Genomic DNA, 10,000 nt, shown 5'->3' on the forward strand with positions numbered 1-10,000 from the left:
CTTTATCACGTTCTTTTTTCCAGACTCTGGCTCTGCTGGTTTTCGTTGCCGCCTTCTTGGGGAGACTCATCCATGGGGGAGCGTTGCCACATCTTGCCTCTGTAAGTGATAGGTGTAACTTTTTTTAAATATTTACCTTAAAACAGTGGTTCTCACCTCCCAAAGCTTCACGGACCCCTTGTAATCATAAATGAAATTGCTGGACCCCTGTACCATAATAAATTGGGGATGAATATTGAAATACCGTCATTGTGTGATAATTAAGCGTTCACACAATGATTGACCCACGGTAAACACAATTGAGTCAAGAAAGAGTATTAGTGAAATGACATTCCATTTGCTTTATGAATATATAATTTTAAAATCTACCTCCAGAAATGAAACAAAATAAGAAAATTCAACTTTGTAGAAGAAAAACAAAATAAGAAAATTTAACTTTGTAGAAGAAAATGAACATAATATACACCTAGGTCCTAGAATTAATATAACTGAAGCACAGAAGAAAATCAACATAAGCCACCTGGAATTAATATAACTAAAGAACAAACATGATATATTTTACAAGCAAGAAATAAAAATGTGTGAAACATTTTGTTTATCCTTAAAAATAATATCAATACGAGGTGCAATTTTTGATAAGCAAACGCCCATATCATCCTCAATGCCTAACGTGGACCTATATTTTGTTTTTAATGTAGTCACTGCTGAAAAACCTGCTTCACAAAAATATGATGTACTAAAAGGGATAAGAACTTTCTTAGCTATCCTATGACATGACGGAAACTCATCATGACACTGAGCCCAAAATGATTCTGGGGATATCTCCTTGAATAGAGATTTCAGAGCACTATCTGATGAAATGTCAATGAGTTCTTCTTCCAATAGCTTGGATGGAGAGGTTGATGGGATGGAGGTCTCGATATTTGCAGAAAAGGGAATTACAATCCATTCATATGTGGCTTCTTCATCCTCTGATATATTAGGAAAATAACTATTATACTAATCCAGCAATCCCGAAAGGTGCGACGTTACTTGAGGCTGAACTGTACTAAGTTCAAAGTTATTATCTTGTATAAACACTTAGATTTACAAAATTATCAGAAATACCTTCGAAACACGGGATTCTCATAGATGTAATTTTCTTTTAAATGCCTCGACTCTGTCATAACGAGAGATACAATTTATATTTGCACCTTGCATTGTCTTGTTTAGCTTGCTTGCTTCATCAAAAATATCAACTACATATGCTAGTTCAGCGAGCCATTTGCTGCCTATGAACACATCTGCAAGTTCTGGCTTCTTTTCTGAAAGAAACCTATGTACCTCTGCTCGTAAACTGAACAGCCGTGCCCGCGTTCGTCCACGTGAGAGCCACCTAACCTCTGTGTGAAAGTGTAGCGAGTGATGTTCAGCTCCAACTTCTTCACACTGCACATTGAATAATCTTGAGTTGGTTGCTCTTGATTTGACAAAATTAACTACAGTCACTGCTGTGTTCATAGCTTCATGCAATTCGAGTTCCATTTCTTTAGTTGCAAGGGCCTCTCTGTGTAAGAAACAGCGAGTTGAAACGGCTCGTGATCGTGGTGCAACAGCCATTATCTGTTTTACAACGCCCTTGTGCCTTCCAGTCATGGCTGCTGCGCCACCTGTACACACAACTTGACCAGTTTATTTTGTTATCGCTCATAAAATTGTCAAATGTTTCAAATATTTCTGTGGCTGTTGTTATTGTTCGTAGTTCCTTGCAAAACAACAAATCCTCTTTCATTTCATTTTCCCACTCATATCTTATGTACGATAGTAACTGTGACATTTTGGAGATATCAGTGGACTCATCCATTTGGATAGCAAAATCATTGTTCTTCATATGATAATATTGATAATAATAATAATGATACTGCACAATTGTGTTGTTGTTTTGTCATTATTTATTTATTTGTATTTTCATCATCTTTGTGATTTTCCAAAACTCGCGGACCTCCTACTCTATAGTCGCGGACCCCTTGTGGTCCGGGGACCCCCAGTTGAGAACCATTGCCTTAAAATATCTGCTACGAGAGTGCGTACTATCCAACAAATGGATATGATTTCATATGATATGATACGATATACATACATACATACATATATATATATATATATATATATATATATATATATATATATATATATATATATATATATATATATATATATATATAGATAGATAGATAGATCGAGAGACCGATAGATAAATGGATATATATATATATATATATATATATATATAGATAAATGGATATATATATATATATATATATATATATATATATATATATATATATATAAATATATATATGATAAATTTCATATTATATATAAATATATGTGCGCGTTTTCACTGAATATTTGCATGTCATGTGTCTTTCCGTAATGGCATATGCCTACCTAACGACTATCTCAGTCAGGGTTAAATATTTACTTTGTTTACGCTATGAGTGAATTTATTATGGTTAACTTTTGAAAAATGAGAATGCACAATGAAATCTTGGCAATTTGAATGTTTCGTGTTCTATTTTATCAACAGAAAGGCCGCGCGTGGGCTTTCGAACTATCGGAGCCATCGTCAAGGAACTTCCAGAATAGGGCGGAAGTCAAGCTACCCAACGGCGACGTCATCGGTGTGTGGTCGATCCTACTCCACGACGGGATGATCGAAACCGTATCCTACAATGTCACAGACGACCGAGGATTCCAGCGCTCCGTTACTTACACTCCAGCTGGGGAAAACATCGGTCAACCACAGGCTCTTACTAACTTCTTATCAGACAGGTTCAGGAAAAATGCTCAGTCAACATCTTGAATTTTACGGCAGAAGAACTGGAAATCTCATGTCGAATACACGGAGAGAACTGGAAATTCTACACCGACAAACTTGGAGAAGAATTGCTACATTCAGGGCATGGAGAGTCTATAACTTGGAGGGGCGATCTCTACCTAGCGTGTGACTGCGAGTGGCCTCTGTGATTGCGGCCAGCTAATAGCTATACCAAAACACTCGGCCCAGAACATTTCTTTTTACTCTTTTGATTATTAAGAGAATATGCTATCTTGTTACAGGTAAAAGAATTACAGTCAGAAAGCTATTGTCATCAAGCATCGCTGTTATAGATTTAAAACAAGATATGTTAACACAAACAGGATGTTGCCACGCTGTGAAGGCGGTATCACAGTCGTTTAAAAAACTGCGTTTTGTTTACCATATTTGCTCATTGTCTTGTAAACATAGCGACGCCAGAAAAGGCTAGCAAAAGCATTTCTTTCCATCTTAAGGCTTTGTTAAATAAGGACTACCATATTAAGAGTGTTCTTGAAAGAAGGACAAAACAATAAAAATCCCTGCATAGTTAGGAAGCATGTCGCTGCCTTTGCAAGAGATCAATTTGCAGTATAATGTAAAGAGTATAAACTTAAAAATTCAATAAAAAATGTAGATAACTATGATTTTTTTCTTTAGTCTTTATTAGAATTGCAGATAATTTCAAGTAGTTCCTCCCAACACTTTTTCTTTACTATTTTGTCATAATCATCTGATCTCATGTCCCACATGGCTGCACGTTTTTAACTTCAAAGAAAATGTCGGTGTCAAAGCGACTATAGCGAAGTCCACCGTGCTTTGCAGCTAAGCCCCGCCCACTGATGACGTCACGACCATTCCTTGAAGCTGATTGGTCAGCAATGGTTTAGAAAAGTTGGTTAATCTGTGGTTCTTTTCATCTTCATTTATTTTGCAATGGTTGTTTTACCAAACAAAAATATTTTCTGCTGATTATCAAAAGGAAACGTCATATCCCTTGAAATAAAATCATAATACACATCTCCCATAAAATGGTAAGAAAAAAAGAGGAAAATATGAATGAAGTTAGGAGTGTTGCGCGATGCTGCAATGTTGTTTCGTAAATGAGGTTCACCCCGAATACGGAGGTGACACAGGAAAGTCTGCGTTCAAATCGGTGCACTTGAATCACTGGGCAATGATAATTACCGTATGATATTGTCAAGCGCGTTCACCATTCTAAATTTAACTCGCAGATTTTCTCAGAGCTATGCAGACAGGTGTTATTGATTTCAGGAAATTTTACTACATTTTAATATTCATAAAATCGATTTCATTGCAATCGTTTACACATTCGGAGGAATGACAAGCAGTGACTGCACGCGACAAAACCTGAATATGCCTATGTTTAACTTAAAGTTGCAGTATGATAGGCTATACGAGTCATATTGGATATAACTTGCTAAGAATTTTCCTAAGGACACGATCTCCTTTCGAAATAACAGGACCGTAAAAAATAAGGTAGACCTATAATGTCCTATGTCTTTATGATGTTTGGATTATAAATAGCCTGTCTTATATTCAGCCGTTTTATTGTGGTTCTTGTTGTGGTTTTTCTTGTTTTTGTTGCTGCTGTTATGGTGCTTGTAGTATCTTCGAAAATTTTTCATATAGTAAAATAACATTGCAGAATAAACATAGACCTATTCATAAAATACTGGTGTAAAGAATTATTTGCCTACTCTTGTTAATCGAAATTTAGCCATTTGTTTTCATGAAAAGTAATCGAGATCTTTATGAATATAGTCTATGCTAAAATATTTTCCTAACAGAGAGAGAGAGAGAGAGAGAGAGAGAGAGAGAGAGAGAGAGAGAGAGAGAGAGAGAGAGAGAGAATTACAGACTCTTTTGTATCCTTTTGTCCAACAGGGCAATCTACAAGAATGCCCCTAAAAGTAAATGAATCATGGGCTACTCGTAGACTGGTTTGGATCATCTCATACATAACTTTCCCAGCTATCATTTATTTTTTTTCTTATTTCGCGAAGTATCTTATGATGCCTTCCTACCATACCCTTCATTTTCATAGAAATGCTACAGCAGCCTTATATTTACTCACCACAGTAATGTAATTTGTTATCCCTTTTGTAAATATATTTTTATTATATTCATTGAGAGCAGTTGTGTGTAAGGTTGAGACAGTCTTATGATTGATTCGTGTGTGCCATCGGCTACGTGCCAACAAGTTTTACTTTCATTCTTCTGCTGCTTACTGATTCGGCGTAAACAACCATTCTTTGATGGCCCTTTATTAAATCATTATTATATAAACACACAAAGATATGCAAATGACCGAGAATACAGGTCAATGAATCATATAAGAAAATAATATAACTGACCACAATAAACCCCTAAAAGGAGTGGAAATTTTTTCCACACTTGGTGTGGCAGACCATAAAATGAAGACGCCACTTCTGCACACGATCATCTTGTGCATCAAAACTTAGACACCGTAGGCCACACTTCCACATTTCGGCAACACTGAGCTGCGCCACCCTGGTGGCGGCGCACCGAAGTACGTACTACAACAGTCTGTTTCATTTCCTCAGACTAATGACTCTGATCTGACTCCACTCACCAAGTCACCAACGTAGATTTTGGGTAGATGTGGCATTATCTCTCGATTGGCTGAAATCAGTGATTCCGATCAGGCTTACTGTGATAAAGATGCACAATGTTTTTTCAATAATACAGTACGTCTGAATGCTTATATATACTGTATACTAACAACCCTCACGCCTTATTTACACCATAAACAGGGCGATTTATGTCGATAATGTAACAATTCAAGCACAAGAATGAAGAGCTTGTAACAAACAATCTAATCAGGTCAAAGACAAGGGAACGATAGACTTCAAACAATTATTCTTTCATTGTTGGTATATAAAAAATCTGGCTATGTGAGTACAAATAAGAGGCATTTTAATCATTTCTTGGATGTAAATTACATGAGAAGGTTAACATTCGAAATAAGTAAGAAATATTGTTGTCTACGAGGCTGTCTTGGGGCCTGGGGGAGGTGAATGGAACCACCACAGCTGTATTGGTTGGAGGGCGGGAAATTTCAGTTATAACATGGCATGAAAACAATGGCATTGTGGGTTTCCTTCCAGAATGTTCTGCATATTTATATAATTTTTCTTAAGCATACAAATCATCGTAATAGCTAAGTACTAAGACACTTTCGGGCCTATTTAGCTAAATAGCTTATCCAGCAAAAGTCTAAAAGTTTAAAATTCCATACAGTTAACGTTATCTTTACTGTCGGCATGCGTACGGCATAAAAGGCTAGCCTAGGTATACAATTTTTTTTTTATTGTTGTGCATTGGAACGATAAGTAGATAGGATGAAAAGATAAACGTTACAACAGAAAAGTAATTTTGACTACAATGGAACGAATGTGTGCTTACAAGAAGGCCAGTAAAATAAAATACCTGAGGAATCAGTAGCACAGGCCTAGTTTCACTGATTCATGCTTCATGTTTTAGTGGTAAGCAATATTAAAGGTATCATGATAGAGTTTTTTATATGTACATGCAATGAAACTGTACATAAAGTTTGAACGATTAGAAAATCTTGTGATATGAACAGGTTTTGAACATAGGTCTATTTGTGGTCTGGGCTATACTGATGAGACAAACATAATCTCGATCGTTTGTGTTTGATCTGAGTACATTGTTTGATGTAATATCGTTTTCCGTGTGCTTGTGTTGGTATACTGTGAATGCAATTCGACTGGTCTATGATTTATATAAAAAGGGGCAAGGTTTCTGTCTATAAAAACATTCAAATACGTTACTGGAGAAATAGTTTGATATTTATCACAATACGTCAACGATACTGAAACGCTGATTGTCAGTCAATCACGTGCTACGCTGCGCATTGCCACATCTTCACCCGTGTGCGGACAGATGAACTGAAACCGACAATAGCATACAAACATCTCCAGCTATTTATTAGTCGTTGTGATTCAGAGCTGATTTAGTATATAAAGGAATAATTAACTAACTGATTCTGGATTATCTGGTTTCCAAGACGCCCACCAGTTACAGAAGACTGTAACTGTAGAGAAAATCAAAGAATGGATCACCTGTGAATGAATACACAGAAACAATGTCGTTGGATGCTTTGTGGTCGAGCCATAAGAGAAAATTAATAGGAACAGTAGGTTTTATGGCCGTAGCTTAATTTCAAGGATCGTTCATTATCTTTGTCTTTCTAACATTACTCTTTCTCACTCTCTACATACAGAATATCTTCTCTTTACAAAATATTACAACTATACTTCTGTACCGGAATGAACGTTCAATTAATTTTCTACTGATCTGCTGTGCTGTCAACCATTGCATATTATTCTGAGGCCCCGAGATTTCCACTTTTAAGATGGTGCAACACTGAAGATTTCGGTAATGCAGCCATCAGACCTTTCACCCGTCAGTACAGAGACTGGTCTCGTTGCCTCTGTGCCTCAGCTGTCTGCTCCCACCGAAGACCAGATGTAAATGAAAATTCACTCAACAGAGATTACATGTAATGTCACACTGTGGTTTATATCCATGAAAAAGGAGTCGTACAGTACAGTATCACAGAGGTCATTTTCACGAGTTTGTGGGGTGGTAACAACTACCTATTGAACAGTATATAAACTTTTTCTATATTTAATAAACTGCTGAGCAGATATTAATGCGCAAAAGGATAAGCAAAGCAGTTTTATCAATCGTCCGCCTTTGAGTGATTAATCTGTCGCTCACAAGAACAGACGTCAAAAGTCAAACTTTGTTGCAGTGAAAAGTCATAAATTCCTTTTAAGCAAAAAAAAAAAAAAAATCAATTCAGCTTTAGCTTCGTGTAAAAAATTTTTATACTGTTCTAATCCTTTACCTCACTGATGGTGATTAAAATAATGAGCGGAAACAGGAAGAAATAACCAAAATTTATCAAAATCTGGAAAGCACTGCGATAAATATGTCTAAAAGACTAAGAACACCATCTGTATTTTAGACGTGCGTCACAAACAGTTATTATATAACTATTACTCGATCGTAAGTCACCAATGGTAAGCATGCAAGAAAATTATGATCAACGAAGGTGCAAAGGTTATGTCATAAACCTCATGTGGTCAGTTATGAGTGTGAAATAGGTATACACGTACCTAAAGATAAGATATCAAGCTACCTCGCTGCTATCTTTATAAAAGTGTAAGATTTTACTTCTCTGTGAATACATAACCTGGTGTATAACTATATTATTCTGAGAACATTCAGACTTGCAAAATACACTAAATGTAGGTATTAACACATCTGCCTAATTAAAAATTGTTATAAGAAAAAGTAAATGTGGTCTTCAGGAGTAATTACTGACAATACTGTCATCTCAGATGTAGTTCAAAATATCATTGTAATTTCGTATACCAACGAGTACACATAATCAAGCTCCATAACCCATCAAATATAATGAGATGAAATTCAAAAGGCGAATGGACTGGTAATAGTCAATGACTCTTGAAAGTACCATCCACAATATTCACGATTAGTCCTTTTTTGTTCAAGGGCGACAATTCTTATGGTGACTTCAGGACGGGGTGTAATGTGAAGATCTCTCTCTCTCTCTCTTGTAAGTGCCCCGTCCTCAACGCATATTCTGGATCCTGTGCTGTTGAAGAAGGGTAATTCTGTGATGACCTTTGGGGCACGAGAACATCTGTCCACCGGCCTGAATGCGAAGATCCGTCATATGGAAGTAGCGGCACTTCATGAAGACCTTCAACTTGTTGAACCGCATAATTTCACAAAGTGTCAAGAGAGAAGTCTTTAATTGTATCGAGCTCCCACTCACCTGGAAAGGAAAAGATTCTCAGTAATATATTTCAGGACTATATCTTCTACATAATAATTTCCAAGTGGATCTTGTCCTCCCCGGGGTGACAGTAGGGAATCTGGGAATTCCGAGGGCTTCTGGGAATTCCGGAGGCTTCTGGGTCTTCCCAAGTTTTCAAGACAATCTACAGGCTCTGTAACCTTTGGATTTCTTGCACATTACTAAAGAAGAGAGTTTTATGGATATGAAAGGCTTCCAAGATTTATTTTGGGGAAGCCCACGTTCTTGAAGATGAATTCAAGAGTCTTCTGGGGTTTCCAAAGGCTTCAAGACGATCTCCAGGCTCTGAAGCCTTTGGATCTTTTTATGGAAAAGGAGTGGGATTTGGTCCTTCCTGGTGACCTAAGGCTTCGAAGATTTTTGGGGGAGAAACGGATCCGACAGGAGCTGAAGACTGCTACACAAGATCCTGGAGTCTTTAAGAATTTAAGATGGCGTTATACGAAGGTATGTGAAGTGACGAAGCCACGTCTGAAGAAAAAGGAGGCCATGTGTTTGAAGGCACTGGTCTCTTCAGGGTCCTGCATTTTAAGCTCTTGCGTTGTTGTGGACTAGTGCCTCTTGCCTGCTCTAAAAGGCAGCTGATGGCGTAGCCGAAAAGAAATGAAAATATCAGCAGCAAAACCACTTGGCCCCACGAGCTCAGCAAGTCATCTTCAACGGCAACATTGTTAAGGGCCCCATAGACGATGCGACCGGCGGATGAGGCTCAGTTCTAACTCCGGTATCCGCTGTGCCCATACACGTTCGGATTCACTTCAGTTTGCCGAAACCTGGTAGAGCGAAGACTTCTCAGCTCCGCTCAGTGATGACGCTATAGACTGCGCTCTTGCAGAAATTGGAAAACCCCACCGAAAAAGGAGAACCTGGATTAAACTATGGTTGAAGAAGAGAAATGGATTATCTCACGATTGTTTATTAATGAACTGAAACTTTACCTAGGTGACTGGTTTAATTACCAGAGAATAGATGAGCAGACCGACATGGAATTATTATATATGGTCTCCCCTCTTCTATAAATAAAAAGCACACTTGTATCAGACAACCAATATCAGTGTACGAGAGGTTGCTGGCCACACTTCGCTTGGGCGCCACTACTCTTTCCTTAGGGCATATAATCCTGGAGACTTGTAAAACAATTATTCAAGTTATGCAACACGAGTTTGAGTTTACAAAGGTAAAAAGTAACTATGCTGCATACACAGCATCCTGCATAGTCTAGTGTTATGTGTATAGTCTAGTAC

General features: G+C 37.5%; 1 protein-coding gene and 1 long non-coding RNA gene across 2 annotated transcripts in view; one reads left to right on the top strand and one right to left on the bottom strand.

Annotated features, from left to right (window-relative positions):
* LOC136828641 (uncharacterized) overlaps positions 1 to 2,705 on the top strand; it is a 3,722-nt gene extending 1,017 nt beyond the window's left edge. The window contains exons 2-3 of the long non-coding RNA XR_010850161.1: positions 24 to 101; positions 2,570 to 2,705. This is a non-coding gene — a long non-coding RNA (uncharacterized lncRNA). The remainder of the gene's footprint in view (positions 1 to 23; positions 102 to 2,569) is intronic.
* A 4,688-nt stretch (positions 2,706 to 7,393) lies between these two features.
* LOC136828638 (fibrocystin-L-like) overlaps positions 7,394 to 10,000 on the bottom strand; it is an 87,527-nt gene continuing 84,920 nt past the window's right edge. Inside the window, 1 exon segment of the mRNA XM_067086674.1 lies at positions 7,394 to 8,714. The gene's annotated coding sequence lies outside the window, so the exon portion shown is untranslated.

This window comes from Macrobrachium rosenbergii, chromosome 43 (genome assembly GCF_040412425.1).
Source record: "Macrobrachium rosenbergii isolate ZJJX-2024 chromosome 43, ASM4041242v1, whole genome shotgun sequence".
NCBI classification, from domain to species: Eukaryota; Metazoa; Arthropoda; class Malacostraca; order Decapoda; family Palaemonidae; genus Macrobrachium; species Macrobrachium rosenbergii.